The sequence below is a fragment of the Camelus bactrianus genome, chromosome 1, assembly GCF_048773025.1.
Source record: "Camelus bactrianus isolate YW-2024 breed Bactrian camel chromosome 1, ASM4877302v1, whole genome shotgun sequence".
In the NCBI taxonomy this organism is placed as follows: Eukaryota; Metazoa; Chordata; class Mammalia; order Artiodactyla; family Camelidae; genus Camelus; species Camelus bactrianus.
In genome coordinates, this window is record NC_133539.1 from 87,337,358 (window position 1) to 87,363,341 (window position 25,984).

The following is a 25,984-nucleotide window of genomic DNA, read 5'->3' on the forward strand; positions in this document are numbered from 1 at the left end:
TGATCTGTAGACATTAAACTTCACAAGCTTTTTTTCCCCTCAAAATAATTATACTGTCTTCTCAGTTAACATTCTGTTATTTGAGCCAAAACAGTGTTCCTATGAGTTAGGTATTGAACAACCTCATAAAGAATACATTTTTATCATGATTGGAAATGTCAGCAAGTTGTTTACTTTTTCAATTTTTGATTACTCCCACATCTATAAATTTAATTACACACAATCACAATTTCTCTTCTCTTTATGCAGATTCTGCTACAAAGACATTAGAATTTTATATCTTTTGAAGATATAATATTTTACTATTTCAGGAAAATCATTGAGATACCTTTCATTTTATAACATACTTAAAATCTTTAAAAAGTAAATGAAATTAGGATTGTTTATGTTTCTAAAGATAGGTTTTATTATATATATATATATATTTTAGTAAATTGTATAGTGTCCATAAAAATAAAAAAGAATAAAGGGGAATTACGCATGTTTTCAAAATGTTGTTCTCAATTATTTTTTACTTTCTTTGAAGAATGATAACATAAAACTTTTCTTTTATATAAACTGCATCATTCCATATATATGTATATACACATTAAGATATATATTTATTTATGTATCTATATAAAGATTGAGAGAGAGGGAGGGAGGGAGAGAGAGAAATGTAGTTTAAGAGAGAAAAAAATGTTTGTATAGATAAAGACACATGCATTTTTTTCCCCTCTTAAAATCCCTCACAGGGAGTGAGCTTTGAGAGGTTCTGGGGTCAGATGCTTGTGTACTCATTGACAGAGACGATAACGATGCTCCTAACAGCACTGAGATACTGCACGCTGTATGACAACGGGTTTGAAAAGGCATCACTGAGGGTGATAATAATTAGAACCAGCAGGAGGACATATTTGAGAGTGAGAAGCTGGGAAGATATTATCAGTCTGATGGAACAGGCTGAGCTCTGGATCCATGTGTATGTCATTCTTCTTCTATTGAGAATCCTGCTGAAATAGACACCCTGTACTCTAAGATAGGCTTTTTGCAGCAGCTAAAGAGACTGCAAAATATTCTTCATGCAAGGGCAAGTCTGGAGAATGATAAAATCCACAAGTAAGGAGAATTTATTTAAAAAGCAAGACACTTGAGAAAACACCTTAAGATTTTGAATTAATTATAAAACTAAGTTATGCTATATTTTACTATTTATTTATTAATACAAATATTAAATACTGGTTTTCCTTATCTACGGTCAGTCCTAAGACATATAAGGTCATTTTTACATTTTAATTAGCAGGTTTACTGCTTCTACTAAGAATGTCCTGCCCAGCCTGCAATTTGTAGTGGAGTCCTGATTTCCACAAAGAAATTTTCCAAAGACAGTTAGGACTATATCTGTATCCTACAGTTCCCTCAATCTAGGTGCTAGCTAACACAGATGAAGAGTTATGAAATAACATATCCGTGAAGGGCAAGTTTGGAAATGCAAGGACTCACACTACACCTATAACTAAATTTTTAGGAAGCATAAGTATAGAAGAAACAGACAGGAAAATGCCCCTGGTTTTGATATGCAGTTATGTATTCTGGGTATAATTCTAAGTGATTTTGATTAAGTACTCTGAGCCATACTCTTCCTTGAAATGGTTGTGTAGTTGATCCTAAGTGCCTTGGCAGGGTCATGATCTTATATGGTTTCTAGGGGAAAATTGATCATGCTTTCATTGGGCTCTTCAATTTGTACCAGCATAGTGTCAGACCCTGAGCAGCTGGTGATTTGGGGAGCATCATTTCCTAATTAACCACTGTGGTGATCAATGTAAAAGAAGAGACTATGAATTCTGTACAATAATACATTTCCATTAAGTTCACATTCCTTGAAAATGCAATCAATTTTATATTAAAAAGTCCTAATGGAGCCTGATAAGTACACATTCTAGTACCTGGAATTTCTCTGCAGGTTATCCTTGGACGCCTACATTCCACCCGGGTGGGGGAAATAAAAAGAAAACAGCAAGACAGACAAAAGATGACTGGAACATTGAAAAATCTAACAAGGGAAATGACATGCAGGATTCTGCAGTTCCAGAGGAAGAAGGCCCACAGTGACAAAAAATCGATCTCTGTTTGTGAGAGCTCAAAGCTGACCTGTTTCAGGACACTGAGGATGCTGCTCCCATGTACATCAAACCATCAAACCTCACTTAAAAAATTGACTATATTTTCTGTGTCTGCTTCTTTACTTCCTAGTCATTTTCAACCCACCATAGTCAGCTACTGCTCCATCCATAGCTTTGAATACCAGGCCTCCAATCATCTCTTCATTTTTAATTCCAAAGGATACAGTTAGTTCTTATCTTACCAGCTTTCTTAGCAATATTTGATGATTTTTTTTCATTCCTTCCTTTCAAATTCTTTCCTTTTCTCCATAAGATTCTATAGGCTCCCATTTTAGCTTATTTTTTTCCCAACTATTCCTTCTCAGTATCTTTTAGAGTTCCTCTTCCTTGTCTTGAGGTTCCTGAAGGATTTCACTGGAGCCACTTCTTTTTTTCACTCCAATCTTTCTTGGCAATGTGGTTCACAGTATTCCATATTCTGATGGGAATCCTTCCCTCTGTAGACTTCTGGCTCCTGGGACACCCCATTCTTCCATTCTCCTAGTTCCATCCCGAGCATTCTTTCTCAGTCACTCTGTATTTCTCCTTTTTGTTTCCCCTACTTTTACTTTTAAGTATTGAACTCTCCAGTGTCCTGTTTCGGATGCTAATGGTGTCTCTCTCATCCTGAGCAACATTATTTATACTGATGCTTCACAAGATTATATTTCTAATTTGTCACTCTCCTCTGAGCTCTAGCATTCTTTATGTTACTACCTTTAGGTATTTCCACTAGATTGTTTTGAAAGTATTTTAAAATAACATTTCAAGTGAAACGTTTGGACCTCTCAAATCTTATTGTTTCTTTGTCTTTCAAGTTAGAGAATTCCTTTATGAAATCCAGTATCTCCCAACAAATCATTTTAATTTGTCTAATTATTTTAACACTTTGTCAGACTTCTGCCCCAATCTCCTCTCCTGTCTGTGTCTTTTTTCTATGTATGTTGAACTGTGTTAGCTGAGCAAGTAAACTGGACTTACTTCCTTGCAAATAGTAATAATAAGGTCTAACTTATTCTCATGATAAATATGATAACATGAAAGTAATTTAACAGAGTGCTCTATATTTGACAGATTTTTTCATATGTTTTCCTATTCATTATTGCTTCAAAATATAATGTCACCTTCTCAGAGAGGATATATCTGGCAAATCTATCTGAATTTTCTCCTGACCCCTCTCTATCTCATAATATTATGGTACTATCTCATGGTACATATGTATTGGTAGATTGGGTAAATATCTCCTCAAAGTTAATATTTATGTGGGCAAAGACTCTGTGCTGTTGAATACTGTATCCAAGCTCTTAAAACAATGTTGGCAAACAATACTCACTCAGTAAATAGTGGATGAATGAAAAAATGAAAGAACATTTTCTTAAGCACAGATGTACTATCAAAATATAACTGGAATAGTTGTGAACTAATCAAATGTGTAAAAAGTATCACCTTGTCCATTCACAATTTTGAAGCTTCTAAGCAACTTAGTTATCTTCAATTTATATTTCTCTTCTATTTTTGTGGAAAGATAAAGAAAGATAAAGTGTTCCTCCCATAAAGGACTTTCTAATAGCAGAGATATGACATTTAAAAACCTTCCTATGTTTTATTGAGGCATGGCTGTTGATACTGTTCTGAATTAATGGCTGATTTACACTGGATATACTTATAATCTCTTACTGGATTACTCCTTGGTTCAGTAAAAAACATATTCCGAGAATTATCATGAGTTATGGATCAAAGTCAGAAATTCACAAAGTGTTAAGACCTGCAGTTATTATAAAAATATATCATTGAGAAGGTCTAGAAAAATCCCAGATACATTTAACTGTAAAAATATCCCACTGCTATTTTTGTTTGGTTTTGGTTTTGGTTTTTGGTTATTTTCCTTCACAAGAAAGAATAATTCTTGAATATTCTGTCAATATGAAAAAGTTATTTTCTTAAGATGATGTTTATTAAGGCTATTTTAAACTTTCATGTGTCACTTAAATGTAGCTTCCTCTTTCCCGTATTGCTTTCATGTACAAAGGAATTGGTAACCAAATACCCTTTAAGACCTCTCACATGTATCACAGCACCCTTGACCATTCATATGGTTAGATGGGGAATTTTGGTCAACAGGGGCTATTAGGAGGGCTTTGGAACCAAAACTTATGCTTCGACCAATACTGAGCCTCTACTTTGGAGAGTGCCCTCAATTGAATACCAATAAATGGATATTTGAGTTTATATTTGTCTTTGTCCCTTTTATGTTTAGCTCCCTAGAGAAACTCAGTAGAGGTACAGCTAAATAAGGGGTTCCATAATGTCTATTTTGTTGGCTAAAATAATATTTGATAATACCAATAAATTACCCTAAATCGTAATATACAGTGTGTCTCCACTGTGACAAAAATTACTAATTTTATGTTATTATTAACTCAAGAGGCCCTAATACTTCTATTCTTGAAATACTTTTAAAATCCTAGTCCAAACATTGTTTCAAATGTGCTCTAAAATAAATAAAGATCATATTTTTAAATAAATACATTTTCAAGAGTGAAAAATATATATTTACTGATAGAAATATTGAAGAAAAAGAAAACATGCAAAAGATGATGAAAATCATTGATATTAAAGTGACCCAAATTAAGCAACTATGCAGAGTTTGGGACATTTTTAAAAATTTGTATGTTTTTATGCTGCTAGAAAAATTATATGTATAATATATATTTATACTTGTTAATTTAATACATATTGAAAATTTTCTCATGCCATTAAAAATTCTTCAAAAATACCTTTAGTGACTATAATATTATAACAAATGGGTAGTCATGATTCACTTAATAATTCTATTATATACATTTAGTTATTATTCCTAAATTTGCCATTAGAAATGACTATCTTTATAGATGATTTTTATCTGCATTTCTAGCTATTTTCTCCAAAATTAATTTATTGGATCAAGTATTTTAAGGTTCATGAACTATTAGCCAATATCCAAATAAGCTGCCAGCAGCTATGTATGCAAGTATTCATTTTATCCAAAATTTATACAGCATGTCTTATTGCAAAAAGTAGTTCTTAAATGATGTTAAAAATAATTTGCATAGTTAACCTTTTCTTAATCCTATTGTTATTCTTAAATGTATTGTCTTTGATTTCTTTTGGTATGTTATTTTTATAGAACATTTATAAATATTTATAGAATAGCATTAATATTGTCAATGTAAATATTCATTGCAACATATGCTGAATAGTTATGGAATAACTCAAATAAATAGTCATTATACAAATCAATTTAACTGGTACAGGTAATATGAATTTAGTCACTCACCACAGGTAGGAAGTAGTATGACATTTATTTTGCTTTTTGGTGCCTTAATATTATCCCAAGACACACACGTTCTATATGGGATTAATATTCCTGGATCTAAAACTCCCAGGGCCAGTGTCCTCCATAAGTTTCTAACATCAATAGTAAACATAGTCGCACTTTCTCCAGCTTTTGGTAAAACTTTAGGAAATTAACCTGAGGTTCTTCAAATTTACAGTGTATCAGAAAAGTTTATTTTAAAGTGTTTAATATTCAGTCACTGTCTCTGAACATGTTTGTGTTTTGAATACTAGTAGCTAGGTTACAAATTTGAAGCTATGCTTCTAAATACATTCCATCAGGGTGTCATCTCTCCCCACCCACACAGGCTCCTTCTCTGACACAGCAGGGAACACACTACTTTCTGGATATTTTCTTATGTTCCAGAATGGTAACAGAACACCATAATCAAGATTCAAATATCTATCATCTAAGAAAGGTATTTTATCTCTATAAAACACCGCCAGTTCTGATAGTGTTATTTCCTCTGTCAGCCTGGTGATCTTTCCAACCCATCAACATGTAAACCCCTGTCTTGGGTGATATTTCCCTTGGATGAAAAAAACAAGAGACCTTTTATCTCCAGAGCATTTGAGATATTAGGCATTAGGTATCCTTCCATTTCCTGTAAGAATTGCATTGTTGTTTTATTTTTATTTTATTTATTTTTATTGCAGTATAGTTGATTTACAATATTGTGTTAGTTTCAGTGTACATCAAACTGATTCAGTTTTCTATATATATATATATATATAGAAAAAGAATATATATATTCTTTTTCAGATTCTTTTCCATTATAGGTTATTACAAGATGTTGAATACAGTTCCCTGTACTATTCAGTAGGTCTCTGTTGTTTATCTATTTTGTATATAGTAGTTTGTATCTGCTAAATTGCTAAATTTAGTCCATTAGGGAAAACTTAACTCCTTGTCCTCCTTTTCTTGACAGTCTACTTGGAATTACAAATTAAATCTTGCCAGAAAGCTACAAAAAGACTACCTTTCCCACTTCCTCATTCCTGTACATAGGTTCAGCTGAGTACCCTATGTCCATTATGGCTTGCAAAGCATTATGTAGTAATGTTTCAACATTCCTCTTATCATAGTTCATTGATATTCCTCCATTCACTACAAATTATGAAAGATGGCATTTATTTCTATATATAAATTCTCCAGCAAGGTCATGGCCTTTGTTTCAAAATTAATTATCTCCAATTATTAGGGATATAATTGAGTTTCTTATGAAAATACTTACTATACAAGAATTATAACATCATTTGATAATGAAGGCTCCATAATTAGAAAGTAAAAATTTTATTCCATCATTCAGAAGTGAAAATATCACTTTTCTTTCACTTTATGAATAAAATTTAGTCTACCAAGCTGGTGAAGAATTCAGTATCTGTTCTTAAGGGGACCTTGTCCCCTGCTATCAGGGGAAGGTGGTATTTTCAGGAGCCTCATGCTATTACGTACACGTAAGGAGAGCCCTGTATCGTTGGTTAACATAAGATGCCTCCAGCATACCCATTTTTCAAGTGTTCAGGCCTCATTAATGTCAGGTTGCTCCTCTGCTCCATTTTTGGATGACACTTGGGTATTTGAGTAAAACAAGAATTTTGCCAGGTCTCTATGTGTTAGATTTTTCACTGTACAAAACTTGACTCTCTGTAGGTCCTTGGGGCACTGCAAAAAGTGGACTATAGATCTGTTCTCACATGGACTTTCCAGTCTTGAGAAAAATCTCTAAAAACCGACCTCACCTAAAGCCACTTTTCCACCTTCGACTTAACGTTATTATTCCCCTTATTTCTTTCTTCAGAGAGTATCTTATTTTTTATCTACACATATTAAAAGCACATTAAAATTAGAGGAAGTTCTGTATTGTTGCACTAACATGATTTTTTTTCTTTGCTTGATTTGAATATGTTTATGTACATATATAATAGCTCAGTGATTAGTTTTGACTCTTTCTGAGATCAGGCAGACCTTGAATTGAAATTTGGTTCCAATATTTACTTTCAAATTAGTTAACCTCTCAAAGTTTCACCTTTATCTCAGCTGTAAGATTAGAAATATCATAGCATGATTTTGAATGTTGCACAGATAATATATATAAACTACATAGCCTGGGGCATGGCATAGTGAAAACAATATCTGTTAAGAATGACTATAATCATTATCACTTACATTTTGATGCTAAATAAAAAAGGTGTGTATTATATATGAAAACTTTCTCTTACTTTTTCACAGTAATTTACAATCTGAATTTTTACTATTTTGTTTATCTGGTAGCTTATTTGCCTGGTGTTCTTTTCACTGCTCTATCCTCAGTCCCTCAAATCAGGTTGAGAACTTAATAAACACTCCTTTAATATTTTGTTGGATTAATGAATAGTTACAAGCTTTCAATAAGAGGACCCTAGATTGGGGTTGAGCGTTTGGGAAAACTTTCTTCAATTTCTCCCTTTGGGTTTGACCTACAATGGTTACTGAAGCATGAGAACACATGTATACCTCCATCCTTTTTGAATGGGTAAGGAAAAATACTTAGTGCTGATAAATAGTACACAGCTTATTTTACTAAATAATCTTTTCATGAACATTCTTTTTTCTGTCATGAACATTTTTTTAAAATTGAAAAGCATGACATCAAATAAATCAAAGTCATTTGTCATTCATGGCAACATTGACTCTGACATTGTTTATTTGGATTCCAGACACTTGACTTTTATGATTCTGGCTTCATCTACATCCAAATATTGAAAAATAAATGTGTAATTCTTACAGCTCTGTCATCCTGTGATCACACAGTACTCTGTTCCCATGGTCAAGCTATATCAACTGCAAATCCTAAAACATTTTGATAGTGAATAATATATTTAAATGGAAAAATAGTAGATTTGGTGATAATGAATGAAGTAAAGCATATTTTCTTGTTTCAGCATCAACTGTTGGTATCATGTCGCCATGAATCTGAGCAGAGCTACACCAACAAGAGAGGTAGGATGTGCTATGAAGATAAGACCTTCCATCCCGTCTGAAAGGAAGCAGTTTTGACAATGAATACAGTAAGAGTTGAATCAGTAGTAAAAGGGGCAGAAAGGACAGGAGCAGCCTTGTACTTGAAGCCCAGAGATGACGAAAAGTCTGTTCCTTCAGAGTGTGACAAACTATCTTTTTCTTGGTAAACTGAAAAGATGCTTTACAAATACTGCATGATATACTACAAGATGCTTTTATTTTTCTGACTTACACTTTTTTTTACAAAACACCAGTTATCAATGCATATTTTAGAAAACTGCCTTTAAAATTTTCCATAACTGTGAATGAGAGTGTGGCAATCTTTTCATCAGAATAAAGTAACATTTTTTTAATGAGTCAAAGGACAGTCAAGTGATACTAAGGATACTTTCTTGAAAAACATAGAGGTAATTGGTAAATTTTTCCTGGAACAATTTTTTAATACATAGGTGTATACAAATACTTTTGCAATAATTATAAAATTTGTTATAAAGACAATATAATATTTGTAATTCTTGCACAAATATACAAAAATAAGTTAAATAGGATTTAACCCTGGAAGTTATAACTATCATTTAAATAGACAATTCACTTGCAATTATTTATACAATGATGGCTTATAAAATTAAGAAAATGTTTTTTCTACCCAGGCTATTCATTGTCTGTTTAAAGCCATTATCATCATTCAACTAACCAACCACCTACACCTTCAGATAATGCAGGAATTCTGGTGACTTAAGATTATACTATTAGCATTATCTTCTCATGTATAATTTATGACTCTAAAAGTTTAACTTTTTTTTTTCTTCCTTGGACTGCAGGCATAGTGTTCAATTTCAGCTAATCCTTTCATCTTCTTTCAATCTAGATTGTGAAGGTCGAACTGAATATAATATTCCTTATAAAACCAAACCCAAGGTCAGCCTTTGAATTTTATGATCAAAATTTCCCACAGGAGAGAAGACTAAAACCTGGGAATCAATCCAGCATCTTAAACTACCATGAGCTAATTACCGAACACTCTTCTCTGAAGGTGCTAGTTCAAAAAATAAAATAAATTCCCTGATAAAAATTTTACAGCTGCAAGTACAAGTTAAAAATAGTAACAACCAAATGGCTTCTTTATCTTAAGATGTGATAATTTAATATAGGTAGTTTTGTATAAAAATGACCACATTGTGTTCCTGGCAATTATTTATCTCCTTTACTCTGGACTCAATGCCTTTGCAAGCCCCTGTATAGCATTTTGACATGTTAATGTGTCCTATAAAAATCCTCACTTATACTTCTGTGTCATTTTGTCTATGCAAATTCAGAATAGATTATCTTCTTAATGGATTATTAATTAATGGGTAGAGTAACTGAAAGCCTTCTCATCTTTGAAAATATCCTTGTAAATGAGTTAGAAAAAAAGACAAAAACCTCTACCTATTCTCACTTCTAAATATGTAGTCCAATTTTCTGTAGTTATTTCTATTTTTCAACTTTTAATTTATTTTTGTTACAAGAATAACACATAACTGCTTCTCTCTATCCTCAATCCCACCCAGAAGTTTCCAGAAGTAAGCACTGTTAGCAGTTTTTTTTACTCCTTCCAAATGCTTAAAAACCTATATACACATTCTCATACTAGAGCCTCCTATTAAAATGTTTCAATAAGTATTTAATTAAAAATACATAGTAAATTTACCTGAATAGGACAACACATTGCATAGTCTGGGTATTTGTTCAATTTTCCTTAATTTACCCATAGAGCCACCACATTGTTTTTTAATACCTGTGGATTATTTGAATATATTAATTATAATATATACAAAGCAATATATTTTGCTACTTGCTTTCCTCAATGATGAGTGTTTAAGTTGTTTCAAATAGCTCTTAAAATCTTTGGACATACATCTTTGCAAATATACGAATGTATGATACTTTATTTTTTGAATCCTAAATCAATGCCCTTTATTTTAAAATCATAAAATATTTGAAGTAAGTGAATAAGTGAAGAGAAAAATATAAGAGCAGCTATGTCCTTAATATCCAGATTTAACAACTTTTAGCATTAATGTATATTTGAGGATCAATTAAAATGTGTTAGATTTTCACTTGAAATGCCTTCCCTTCTTTCCACCAAGGAAAACCTGATCCTGAAGTTTGGGTTTACAAACTTTGTCAGTGGTTTATATTTCACTACAATATACAGTATATACCCCAAAATGTTATGATTTAGCATTTTTAACATTTATATAAACTGCAAAATATTCTAAGTATCCTTTTAAGAGTGTTATTGTTTTCACATAACAGTCATACATGTAGGCATGTGGGGATCAAGTTCATTCATAATTTATAAGTGCTGATTATGGTCAAATTTCAGGATATTCCACATTTTTGTCATTACCCTATTGATGGTCATTTATTTTATTTAAATTTTTCACTACTAGAAATAATTCTTCACTGATTTATCTTGAATATGTGTCCTTATGCATATACTCAAGTGATTTCAGTATATCTATTTGGAAGTACTATTGCTTTATAATAGAAGTGTTCAGTTCAGTTTTATTAAATAGTACTCTTATGCTGTCCAAAGGGTTAATGCTTTTCTATATTTTTATCAATAATTTAACACTTCATTTTATGAAAGTTTTATAAAATTTTTACTTATGACAATTTTATAGTTATTTTTGATGCTTAATTTTTTAGTTTGTCTTTCTCAGATTACTAGAGAAGCTGAATAAATTCTCATAGATTGGTGATGAATTGGAAGATTTCTTCTACAAAATATATTTTGTTTATATTTCTTTTACTGATTTGTAGAAATTACTTATATATAACTCCTAGTAATTATTTATTTGTTTTATTTGTTACGAATACCTTTTCACAGGCCAGGGTTCTTTTTCAATTTTTTTTTTCATTTTATAGAAGATGATTTAATGTAAGAAAATGTCAGTATTTATTTTCATGGATTTTATTTAGTGTTAACAATTAAGATCACTAGCATCCACATCTTGATTATTAGGGTTAAGAACCTAGATCATCTATGTCAAGATGAGAACTATTTATTTCAGGATATTCTTGCCCAGAAAGTTAAGGTTTAAAAACAATAAATAACTTTATTGTCAGCAAACAAATTTGTGTATCTGGACAAGCTCTCTTCTAATCAAAAGAATAGAAAGCTAAGCTAAGAAAACAACTCGCTTATGAAATAATAATTTACTTATCAAGATTTACTTCATAACCTTCACTTCCTAGTGTCCTTCAGTCCTACACTATTATGTCACTGACTTGGCCTGGTTCTAATCAGTTTCTCACCTTGAAACCTCTTAAATCTTTTTTTGTCAAGCTCCCAAATGTTTTCCTAGGAATGAACAGCACTTTTAGGGATCCTTGATGATCTGATCAGATATAAAAATTTGTTCTTGGAAAAATCAGCCTCTTTGGTAACAACATGACTGTGTGTTCTTGACACATTTTGCTGTGACTCATTAAGAGAAAGATTGTAAAGAAGAGGATGGATGTAGGACCAATATGGTGAATTTAGGTTTCAAGAGAGCATTGTTCTTTACAGACAAATTTTCCTTTGTTCAACTATCAAAGCCTTGTGAGAAATTTTCCCCAGTCTCCTCCTGTTTTGTCCCTAAGAATCTGGTCTGGAAGCAATTTCCTCTCTAAAAATTTTGTCTGGCAGGAATTGAAAATTATCAAGTCTGAAAAAGAGGGAGCCAGCCATTAAGTTAGAGGCCTGAGAAATAAGATGCACAAGCAACATTCGTCAGTGAATAATTTCCAGACCCTTATAGGTCTGTCTCACTGTAAACTGTGTTCATTCCATGTCAGATTACTGCTTCTTATGCATATTCAATCCATGGCTCTAATTCATGTGCATATCTTTAAAAATGGCACAGTTTCACCAAGGATAATTGAGAATTCAATGGCTTTTTGGGAAACTTTCAATATGTACAAAATATTCACTTGGGAAGTATGTATAAAAATGGAAGGGTATAAAATTCCAAATATCCAAAGGTTTGTATTTTGCATTAGTATGTGAAAGTTCCTAAAGAAATTCAGATTCCAGAATTGGAATTAGTCCTTGGCCAAGAAAAATTATAAACCTACAAAGCTTTATATTCCCCTATGTCACCCAAATCACAACTTGAACACAATGATCTTTATTTTAGTGGCCATCTTCCCTTGTACTGTACACTCTCATTAAAATCTCTCCATATCCTTCTTTGTGACCCACTTTCTTTCATTTTCTCAAAGCAGAAACACTCACAGCTTAATTGCTTCTTAAAATTAATCTCACTTTGAAACAGGTAAGATCCTCGTGGTTGACTTTAAGTCCCAGTATCATTATCTGCTGAGAACTATTATCTAAGAATTTTCAAAATTCTGAGATTATATAATTCAAAACTTACAGATCTATAACAATTGGTTCATATCCTAAAAGCGATCTCAGATTTTTTAAAAAGTGTATAAAGACAGAGTGGGGAGATTCTGAGGGTAATTTATAAGACTACAAATTGGATAGAACACAAAGCAGATTTAGAAAAATCTGGATGTTGGACAACATCTCATGGAGGATTTACCCAGAGTCTTTCTTGTAAAAATAGACTGGGCTCTAATTCAGTCCTGCAAATAGGAAAGGATAAATCCATTGGAAACTCACAGAATTAGTTAACATAACTGGACAGCATTCAGAAGTGGATTCTGCAACAGATGAGACGTTGGCTTTCTTTTTGCTTCTTATGACCAGCCTTAAGCAATTAACTAGATTTAATTTGTGAGCCAAAACTGGATTGGTAAATGGCCCTATTGTCAGATTCCCAACTTCTCACTGAACATTTGAAAAGAGACTTAGAACAAAAGCAGACCTGGTCCTTAAGCATCTGAGGAGGGAACATCTTGATAAAACACCTGAAGATACTGTACACAGCAGTTTTCTCCCATTAAGGGAGAAAAAACACAGCAGAGGCTGAGTGGAAGGTCTGAACGTCACCTTCTCTGGCATTAATGAGGCACCTCCCCATTCGGGTGATGTCGGTGGAGACTCAGAGAGTCTGAACTTTTACTAATGCGCAATGATGACTGATTTTTGGGGGTAATAGAACAGTTTATTTGTATTTTACAATCCTTACCTAATATTTTCCCAGTGACTCCTGTTTCACTTTCAATATTGTTTACTTCTGTTTTCTATTTTTTTCTCAAAACATTTTGCCAGAGATTTGTTTTACATTGAGTCATTTTCTAGAACCAGCTTCAATTATTTTGATCTTCACTATGTATTTATTTTGTTTCCCATGTTTACTCATATTGCTTAATTCTTTTTAGATTCATTATCATTTTACTGATTTATTGAGTCATTTAAGTATTAGTTAAAACTATATTTAGAGATAACAGTAAAAGTTATTGTAATTGTGTATTAAACTAAGTAGGATTTCATTTTTTTCTCTTATTCTCAAAAAAACTGGAGGTGAAGGAGTAGATGTAATCAAGATGAAAACATAGATAGTTTCCCACTTCAGTTTCTCTTGCAAGCAGATCAACAACTATCTTTGGGCAAGACTCCATTTTGAAAATCCCAGAACCCTAGGGTGAGGCTGAACCTCCCCCCTGGACCACAGAGACTGAGAAGGACCACATTCTGAAGGCAAGAAGATCTGAGTAGCTATAGTTAGACCATTATAGTGCTCCCTCAGACCAGCACAGCACTGCACCAAGAGGACCCCCAGGGCCTATCCTTTCTCCATTGGGAAAAGGAATCCCAAGGGGGACATCCAGGTCCCCCAGCATTGTGGAATACTACCCAGGAGGCCCACTGGGTTCTTGCCTCTTCACAGATATCAATGATGAAATCTGTGGGGCTAAACAACTGGATCAGGTAGAGATGGAGAAGGGGGTGAGGCTTACAGCAACCAATGCTCAGACCTTGGAGGACTATGTTCCTGCTTGCAGCAGCATCCAACTGTAGATCCCAGTGGGTCACTCCCAGAAGTGGGATTGCTGGACTATATGATAGCTCTATTTTCAATTTTTTGTGCAATCTCCATACTGTTTTCCACAGCTGCTGCACCATTTCCATCTCCACCAACAGTGTACAAAGGTCCCAATTTCTCCATGACTTCACCAACTCATTATTATTATTGTTGTTTGTCTTTTTAGATCTACAGACTGAAATTTATTCTCCTTTCGCATACCTGGACCAGTGGAGGGGAACACCTATTTTCCAATATTTTGCTGGGAAGACAAGGCATCTCACTTAGGAGAAGAGCCAGGTAGAGTTTCCCTTCTCTGAATTTGTGGCAGAGATTTCTTTTTATAAAAAGACTTAGAAGGAGGAGACCTAGGCTTTCTGCCTTAACTTCACCCATTATCTCAGTGTTATGAACTCCCTGCTCTTTCTTAGGGAAGGGGGGCAGATTTCATCATGGGCCATAAGAAGGAGTGAGTAGGCACCTTCTTTTCCATTTTTATTTAATTAAATGATAACCTGGAAAAAAACCTCGCAGGTGTGAGAAACAGAATATTATTTAGCCATTGTAAAGAAGGAAATCCTGCCATTTGTGACAACATGGATGCATCTTGAGGGCATTATGCTAAGTAAAATAAGTCAGAGAAAATCAAATACTGTATGATTTCACATGGACACTATGTAATCACTCAATGACCACAATGCATATTCATAGAAACAAATGCCAATATATGTTCTATAATTCATAACTAAAGTTAACGATTGATAACATCATATCAGCACATTTCTGATTTTTGGAAATTACATATAAGTATATCCTTATGAAAATTTAGCATCACTTATTTGACAGTGCTACCCATGAAATTTAACATGCCGAAATCAGCCTACTTAGTTCAAACATCTCCCTTTCATAAGGAGAGAGAACATATGTTCTGAGATGCTTCAGGGGTTCTCTGGAATTCTCAAAATACTTTCAAGATCAATAAGACTTTATTTAGAACTTGATTTTTTGGAAGTTTGTCGAAAATATCAAAAACATTTAAAACAATTAAATAGGATTATAGGTCACTGTGCAAGAATACTTAGTTATTTATTTAACAAAAGTGACAAAGACTTCAAAGGCTAATACAGAAAGCTACATAGTCATAAAAATCCTAGCTCTTTTTTAATAGAGAAGACTGTTTTCTTCGTAATCAAATAACTGATGAAGGAAACATTAAGCACAGAAAATTATTTTGATAAAACACAGAATCTTTGTTTTCTAGGCAGATTACTTAAAAGGAAAAGATAAACCTTTTAATTCCATCAAAGACAGACTGTTACTCCATGAAAATTTTGTTCTTTCAGCAGATTAAAAGAAAATTAAAATTTGATTTTATATAAGTACACTTTGATATTAAACTTTATCTTTCTTTAGTCCAATTACATAGAGCTCTTTTACAAATTAATTTTGACATTATTTTTCAGAGGTAGAAAAACATTACATATACATATATGCATAGACATACATAAACATGCAGACATAATGGAAACTCCATAGCTTTTATTCCAAAACTTTGGCTTTAAGTCAGGACAGCAATACAAAACTCATTAATTTATAAATAACAGTTGAACACAAATTGTTTCTGGCAGATGGAACAAGTTAAGTTTACCCACTCAAATGGCTAAAGCTTTTTACCAATATTTTATGGAGAAGACTTTTATAATTTGTATCTGCCTTTGAGGAATAATCTTAGGGAGGCTGCAAACTAAGTTTTGGGCAAAAGAGCTTCTATGTCAGTCTGTATTTTTAAAAAGCTTCTTTCTCCTTTTTTTTTTTTTTTTTTTTTTTCCAATCTCCAAGTGCACTGTTTTGTTTATCTCCTGGGGTATTTATATTTCAAAGACATGATAAGATTTACGACTTCAAGGGACAGGGAAATAATGCAAATTTTCTCCTAGGAGCTTTTTCAGAGATCTAGGGTCTTTGTCATTTAATTTCTTCTTTTTATTAGGGGTTGGTAGGTATGGGCACACTGTCCACTTCCTAGTCAATCACCACAACATACTCCTCTTCATTTTCATCACTTTCCAGGGATGCCATCCCTTAGAATCTTAATCAGGCTTTGTCACAAGCACTTGAACCCTAATTTAAGGCAACTGGTGCCCTCCTTGTTTTGCAAAACAGCACTCTAAGGTCGCCAACTTATTATTCTGCTCTCCCACTTTTTCTTCCAGTCCCAAATCTAGCAGAGTAGAAGACAACAACATGTCCTTCTATAATGTCAACTTTCTAACTTGAGTTTCAGCCTCTAGTTAAGCACTATGTCCAGCCAAGCTGCACACAGTAGAGGCCAGCCCACTAATGGACACCATGCATTTCTCTTTTCTACCACATGACCTACATTGAGTTCTTCAAATAAGTGCATTAGAGCAGCCAGCATTTGGGGGGCATCCCCACACTCACACAACAGTCCACAATCATATGACGTATAAGCCACCTCTCCCCACATAAAGGTCTATGGCCAACTTGGGATTTTTGCCAAGGATACCTCTTTCCCAAGGCCTATTCCTTTGGTCTCCTGGCTGGTTCATCAATTGTTGGTTTGTAAACTAGCCTCCTCACATAGAGGACAAGGAAAGGCTGACGAAAGAGGTAGATGACTCCAGATTGGTAGGCGGCAGATTTAGTAACAAGGGAACTTACTTATGAGACTTGTCTTGGAAGGCTGCAAGGTGAATAGTTCTTCACACCAACCTGCCAAATCTTAAAATTTTATATAGAGCCCTTGGTTTCAGGCATGTATACCATCCAGATGGTCTCAATATCACATTATTCTCTCAAGGATTTGTCCTTGAGGCAGCTTCTGTCATGAGGAAGGCAAGCAGAATGTACATTCCAAGGACAGGGAAAGGAGTGAGGAGCCTCTCATTGCCTGGGTGCAGGTCTCAGGTCAACCAAAGGTCATGTCCTTTCAATGACCTCCTCCAACAGTGGGTACTGAAGATCCATCATTAACCTGCTAAGTCTGCTAAGCCATTCTCATTCTACAGATCAGTAAACAAACACTAAGAAATTTTGAAAACTTACTTATATTTCCTCCTGCCCTCTAATAAGGAGTCCAACAAAGACTTGTAGTCAGTTGTGGGTTTATAGAGTCCATGTTATTAACCATTAAAATGTCATTTTTAATACCTATTACCACAGTCTGCTCCTCTCTTCTATTTTAGAATCCATAATGAGAGGAAAAGAAGGCATCTGCTAAGTACCATTTCTCTTGCTCCATTTTTCTCTCTTTTGTTTCTTTGTTTCATAATGTTCTCACTGGAGATTAAGCAGGTTAACCTAAATAGTGAGGAAGAGAGAGATTTTATTTATTTGTTTACTTATCAATAGTTATTAAGCTAAACATTCCTTTGGGCAGTGGGAAGGCAGTAGTAAAGGAGGCAAGCTTGTAGAAGTTATACTCTACTGGAGAGGAAAAAAAAAGCAATAACCAAAGAGATGGAAATTATGGCATTGGTAATAAATATCAGACAAAAGATCAAGACTTCACAGGTGATCAGTAGGGAAGTCCCACTAATATGATGGTATTCAAGTAGAGACTCAAAGGAAGAATAAAAGCAAATTATGCAGACATCTGAAGGAAGAATATTATAGGCAAAAAAAAGAGAAGGGGTAAAAGATACAAGGAAAGAATGTGTTGCTAATATTTGAGGAAGACCAAGGAGACAAATGTCACACGTAAAAAAGTAAACATTGAACTTCTTATTTAAATTCCAAATGTATATGTATTTTCTTTTTCTTCTTGCTTCACTGAGATTTAAGTGATATATAATATTGGGTAAGTTTAAGATTTACAAGTTAGTGATTTTATATACATATATGCAAAGTTGTTATTTTACATGCAAAATGATTACCACAATTAGGTTAGTTAACACATCCATCACCTCACATAGTTAACAGGTTTTTTTTTCTCTTTTTTGATCAAGGAGTGCAAACTTTTATTTATAAATGGATAAAGTTTTGAGATGCAATGTACAACATTATGCCTATAGGTAACAATATTGTAGTGCATGTTTAAAAGTTGCTAAGAGAGTAAATTTTAAAAGTTTTCACCACACAAAAAAATCAATAGTATATTTTAATAGAATTTCTGAGTAGAAGTCTCTGCTTTTCTTTAGAAAATATAAAACCAAAATATATCTCCTCTTTCATTAAGGATAATATGAAACAAAAAATGTAAGTATTACTTTGAACCAAATATGCTTCTATTAAAAAAGATACTATAAAGCAAATCACTTGAGGCTAAAAATATTCAAGCACCGTGTTAAACTTCCTTCACTTTGATGATAAGGCAAGCTAAGAATACATAAATTTGTGATACAGGGAACTAAATAAAGAACTTGCCTCTAACTACTCAGATTTGGAGGAAATATATGTATATACTAATTCTGTCTGATTGTAATTGAAAGATTTCATACATTGTTTTTACATGTCATTCAGTGTAAAGGTGTAAGGGCTTTCTTGTTACACATGTATGACACCTACATCTAGAATTCAGTTTGAAATCTACTGGCTTAAGGTACACTCCTGTAGACAAGAAATATGTTTTTGTAAGAAACAAGATACCCATAGAAATACATGCCTATTATTTTTGTTTAAAGTGTAAATAAGAGCATCATATTTTTTTTTCTTTCCTCAAAATAAATATGAAAAAGTTAAAAGAGGTTTTGGTTGTGGTAGGCATCTGCTATGATCCTTTATCTACCATTTATGAAGTAGGTATTAAGACAAAATTATCAACACAAAAGTGATTTTTAGAGTTTCCAAAGTCTAAACATAAAATGGAACATGATTTATATCTTGACATTAACTTCCATTATGATAATTCTTTAGAGTAGCATGCTATGATCATGAAAAATATTATTCCATATTTCCATTCAAGAAATATTTATTCAGAGCTCCCTATGCACTAGATATCCCCACGCTGTGCATAAAGAAAAATAAGGCACAGTGCTTATCCTCAAGAAGATCACAGCCTCTTGGGGAAGCCATACTAACAAACAGAGTACAGCATTCAATATGAGAGGTGAAATGATCATGGTTTGCACTGGGTGGTGTGATGTGCAAAGATAGACATCAGACAATATGGATGGGACAAGAAAATAGTTTAACAGTCTTTCAGCAAATATCTCTTAATCTCTTACTATGTGCCAGACAGTATTTTTATTGCTGGGAACACGGCAGTGGAAAAAACTGGCTTCACAAGACATATATTTCATTTCATCATGGGAAGACAGATAATGGACAAACACAGGTAAGTTGTAGGTCAGGAGGAGATAAGTGCTTCATTCCTGAAAGGACTTTTGAATTTGAACTTGACAACCATTTAAGGTATAGAAAAGAATTGCTCAAGGCAGCTTGACTGGGATCAGAAATCATGTCAGCTGTCGTTCTCATTATTACAATGTGCTGAGAACAGAAGATAAAAAGTCAGTGAAAATACATTGTTCTAGCATTGCTCTGTTTCCAAGTTTATGGTATGGAAATCATGGCAATAATCAATAATGACTAATAAGAAATTCATTGATTGTTGGAATAAGTATGTCAGGGAGTAAATAAAGGCAAAGATTTGACTGTTGAATGACCCAGGTGAGAAATAAGTTTCCATAGTAAAGGGTGCAATGGGGAGAAAAAATTGTAACCAGTCCTAATTCTTCCTTCTCACCTTATAAAGAGGGAGCATTATTTTTAACCAGCAATCCAGCCTCTCCAGATACTGTGGGGTGGGGTGGAATAGTAGGTAAGGAGGTAGATTCTTATATTTTTCTTCATGACACAAAGAAAAATACAGCAGTGCCTTTTTTTTTTTTTTTTTGTGGAGTAAGAACTGCAATTAAAGAAAGAAATGTAGATAAAAGGGCCATTTAGAGAAACACCTTCATAGTCTTACTTTGTGATAGGTATTACAACCTCAACCCTGTGTCTTCATGATACCTGAGTGAACATCTGTCTTACTCCTAAGCCTTTTGTTAATGGATCTATTGCTGTGTTGAGAAAGTTGAAGCATAATTCTTCAAGAAAACACAATACAATTGCTAGAGGAAGACTGTAACAATTGAGTTCCATTTTGAGGCCTCGGTAGCTGTGGACTGAGTGTCTACAGTGGGTTGGGGTTTTCATTTTACTCATTTTCAAAGCTTTAAATATGTTGTTGCTTTCTAAAACTGTGTATCCACAGTAAACTCTTCTGATCAAATAATGTTTTTGTGAACTTAATAATTTTTTAAATGTATTTGGAAGGTGCTGTGTGGTGTGGGCAGGAAGAGCAAAAGACAAACTACCTGTTTCAATTCCTTTTAAAAGTGTTTTCAGCCCCAGTAATTCTCACTTACATTTATTGTCATGCCTATCTCAAGTGGTAAGATTTCTAAGAAAAAAGAAGAGAATTTATGTTTGATAGGTAGCTAGTATTGTTCACCTACCTAAATAAAAATACACATTCAGATTCAAAGTACTATCCATTTTATTTAAAAATTCTTATTTTAAATATTTCTTAGAAATGATTGCCATTTACACCAATTGCTTATTCTCTTAGAAAATATACAATAAAATAATGGATTGAACAATTTTAAAGTATAATTATAATTTAATAATAGTAATCAACTCTATTCTTTAAATTTAATAGACTAAGAAAAACTCATCAACATTGAGCTTAGGCATAGATATCTTGTGTTCTATAGACCAATAAAAATAAATAGTATAGGGATCACATATTGGAAATCTTTCAAAATGTGTAATCCATTTTTATTTCTTGATAGCCTTTGGGCAAAAACGAATTTCAACCCTAGACAATTTTAAAATCTACCTTTCCATAGTTTCTAGCAAACAAAGGTGGGAAAGTTTAGCAAACATTTTAATACAAGTATAGAGCAGCTGAAGCATCATCAACCAGCCATGAGTGACCGTGAGATATTAAATACTTCATCTTGAATTAGGAAATGTTTTAATCTATTTCTTCTTTCATTCAACAAATATTTACTTTGAACCAATTAAGTATTACCCTATGCACTGTGCAATGAAATTATTGAGAGTATATGATTCAACTTAGTGTTTTGAAATATATTCTATATAATTAACTCTTTAGTGATGATCAAAGGAAAAATAAGCTTTCTTTTTTGAAAATATTTTATCTTCTCTGTTTAAAAAGCTACCCGTTAATTGTCAGTATTAGGTGTAGTGTAATTATCCTGGTGATGTGAGGAGGCTCCAGAAGGGCATAAGTCACAAGAAATGGCACAGACCTAAAAAGACAAAATCAAGTGATTGGATAAACTATCCTTCTCTCATAGGTGGGATCTAAGAAGCACCGTACTTCACATATACTCCTTTTAGTGTGAGAGAAATTCAAAAAATAAATGGTCAAGAGCACCTTCACTTCAAAAGCTGACCTAGAATAGTTTTGTCAATGGTTATAGGCAAGTATTGTCACTGGGAAAGGCAAAGGCTGCAATAACTAAATGATTTTAAGCTAGATGTGGTTCATACAACTGCCACCTGCTGGAGTAGACAAGCAGAAAGTTCAAATGGTTAAGTCAAAATGTGAAGGTTGTATGCAACATTCAAAACCCTGAATAATCTGAAACTTCATTTTGATGAAATTAATTGTGTTTCATCTTAATTCTTATATCAAGCCAGGAAATGTGTGTCAACTCATTTATCACTAAGTGATAAATTTCCTGAATAATAAAGTATTTTCCCCAACTACACAAAAGCCTACAGGAAAAATACAACATGGGAAATTCATCTTATACAGTAGGATGCCATCATTAAGGTAATACAAAGAGAAATAAAAATATAGTTTCAGATATTAAGATTCTTACCTGAAACATGAGAATCCCCAAAGAGTTGGGAAAAAAGGAAATTTATTGGATCTTCCTGGAGAATTACCTTTTTCTTTTTCAATTGTTGTTGTTTTACTGTTGCTATTATCAGTGTTATCAATGCTACAATCATGGCCACATTCAGTAAGTTTCTCCAGGGAGAGCAAATACTTGATCAAATGTTGTTTGTCTGACTAACTAGTGTTGGTCTAACAAATGTGATGATCAAAGATTTCTTGATCAGACACTAGGGACTTTAAAAAAGCTAGCTGTAAAAAATGAGTTTATTATTTTTTGAAGGAATATTATTATATATACATCCTGTGGATAATTTTTACTCTCCAATTAATGTTAAGTTTTACCTCCCATCACAGGAAAAAATAATCACCAGGAAGAGTATTTTTTTTGCCTTTGTGATTGCTTTGATAAACTTATCAAAATAATTATTCAAGATACAACAATGTTTCAATTATGCTTTAGTAGGAACATAAATTAGTGATTAAAATAAAAAGTTTATAATATCAAAGATTGATATCAATGAATTATTTATTCTAATGATTAAGATTAAATTTGAAATCATTAATACATGTGGAACACAGTATCGTATCACAAGATCACAACAATAAGCCTTTTGGTAAGGATAATATGACCATCACAATTACAATAAGTAAATCTGTAGTAAATATTATTTATTGTGAAAAGCACAGAATATATTTAGATGTTTATTTTTACATGAGTTTGATCACTGTGTACTCCATTGACCATAAATCTTGTGATTTTTATATGACAAATACCAAGAAATAAACACATAGAATATTATTTTCCATAATATTTAAATTGTTTCAATTTGTATATTCATGTTTAGTAAAGTTATGGTGTAATATTTTGGCAATAAAACAGAATAGAGGAAAAATCTGGAAGAAATAAAAGTTCAGTGAAGCCACATCAACTATTGATCAAAAATATAGGTAGAAAAGTTAAGAATATTTTTGGTTGCCTGCTTGCTTTAGCTAAGAGTAAGTGATTTACATCTTTGGTGCAATAACAATATCATCTTGATTCAGAATAGGACACAAAATTGTATCACATTTTAAATAAACCATGAGATTTCAGAGAAATTCCTCCTTTAAAAAGATATTGTGGTTTATAATCTCCCAGATGCTGGAAGGACATGTTTATTTCAAGTTGTTAGTTTTGAAAGAGAAAGAATCAGGTGAAAAATACAAGTTATGTTAAAATCCAGTATAATTGATATGAAAATGTAGTACATTGGCAATGAGTAGTAAAGGTATATATTTCATTGGTTTAAAGAATGGGAAGAGGCTGTCACTGGAGAAGACTTAGAAGATATTATAAAGAAAATAGACGTATGGTGTTCAAAAGGGCTGTTACAGTGTTTTATGGCCAGAGCTTGCAGAAATATGCACACTTACCAAAAGCTTGCCGTCTGCCGTTCTGAATGCATAGGTGTGTGCATTCAATTCAGGGACAAGAATTGAGTTATTTTTCATTTACTTTTATAAACTCTTAGATGAAAAATAAAAACCTGCATTATCTTATGGCAGGGAGTTTTGGGGATAGCAGTGTGAGGGATTAGTCTTTGAGCTTCATGAATCTATGAATAGAAGTAGATGTGGAACAAATTCTAGGCACAGTTACAAGTCTTAGAGAAGTGAAGGAGAGAGGAGCTATGCATGGAAGAATTTGGAGAGTACTGAATACTCATGTAGAACTAACACAAAATGTCACTTATAATAGTAGTAGCAAGAGAAAAGAAGGGATTCATGAACTGACCACAGTCTCAGGCTGTGGAAGATTTGAAGACCAGGAGTGTGAATTTCAATGCAGGCAACTGCAGTATAACTCAATAATGTAAGGTTTTATTAGGATTTTTTTTGGCAAATGCCAGATGACTTCATGGAAAAGGGATACCATTTAGAAGATAATTTCAATATTTTGAAAGTGAGGGAATGTGAGAGAATATAAGAGAACCTATTGGTTATGCAAACATAATGGGTTTCATCCAGAAAGCAATGAAAATGTAATTTGCATTTAAAAATTCTAATTTTCAGTGTGGGTAATATATGGAGGGGAGACAAGGTTGGAGGCAGGAGGATAAACAAGAATGCTGCTTGATTCAGAGGGAAAATAATCATATTAGAGAGAAGATTATAGGTTCAATAAATATTTCAGAGTTTAACTTATCAGTAGTCAATGATTAATTGAAAATGAGGCTATTAAGGGAAAAGATAGAATTAAGAGAGAATCATGCTTTCTGGCTTGAGCAAGTGGAAACAAGAGTGTCATTCTGAGATGTAACAAGTGATTAGCAGGCGAAGCTTTATGGTAGTGGAGGGTGGTGATGAGTGACAGTTTCAGTTGAGGACAAATTGTAGCAACAGGAACTCTCATTCACTGCTGGTGGGAATGCAAAATGTTATAGCCACTTTGGAAGATAGTTTGGAGGTTTATTACAAAACTATAAACATGCTCTTACTATATGATACAGTAATCATGCTCCTTGTTTATTTACTCAAAAGAGTATAAAAATTTATGTCCACACAAAAGCAAGCACACGAATATTTATAGTAGCTTTACTCATAGTTGTTCAGACTTGTAGGCAATCAAGATTCCCTTCAATAGGTGAATGGATAAACTGTGATACAACCAAACACTGGAATATTTTTCAGTACCATAAAGAAATGAGCTATCAAGTCATGACATGACATGGAAGAAACTTATATGCATATAACCAAGTAAAAGAAGCAAATCTGAAAAGAGTACATATGTATGACTCCAGCTATACGACATTTTGGAAAAGGCAAAACTATAGACAGAGTAAAGAATTCAGTGATTGCCAGGGGTTAGAAGAGAGGGATGAATAGGCAGAGCACAGAGTATTTTAGAGTAGTGAAACTATTCCGTATGATTACTGCAATGAAGGGTGCATATCATTACAACTTATAGAATGTACAACACCAAGAGTAAATTCCAATGGAAACTATGAACATTGGGTCATGATGTATCATATAGGTTTATCAAATGTAACAAATGTTCTACGGTGGTGCTGGACAGCCTGGTAATGAAGCTGTGTGTGAGGCAGGGATGTGGATAGGAAGTATATGGGAACTTTCTATATGTTCTCCTATTTTGCTATGAACCTAAAACCTCTCTAAAAAATAAAGTTTATTAATTTAAGCACACACACACACACCACACAGTTATAATCTCGTATGATCTTGGGAAGTTTCACATTCTGTATATGTATTTTTATTTATAACACACATCATTCCAAAAAGACTGTTTTGTGGCTTATACAGATACAAGACTCTATATCTATGTCTGTGTTTGTATCTCAAAAGATAGGGAAAAATAAGGAAGAATAGAAAGAAAAGCTAGGGTGAGTACAGAAATCAGTCAATAATAAATGGGACATATCTATAATATTTACCTTCACACTTCCATGGACCACAATTTTGACTTGACGTTTGTTAGAAGCTCTTGTAAGAAACGTATTCTACCCATTTACACATTTCACAGTGATCACAAGATTAAATATATTCCAGGAAGAGCAACAGTTATCCTCTCAGGATAATATTTGCTATAATAAAGTCCTTGATAGTATTGTCTTTT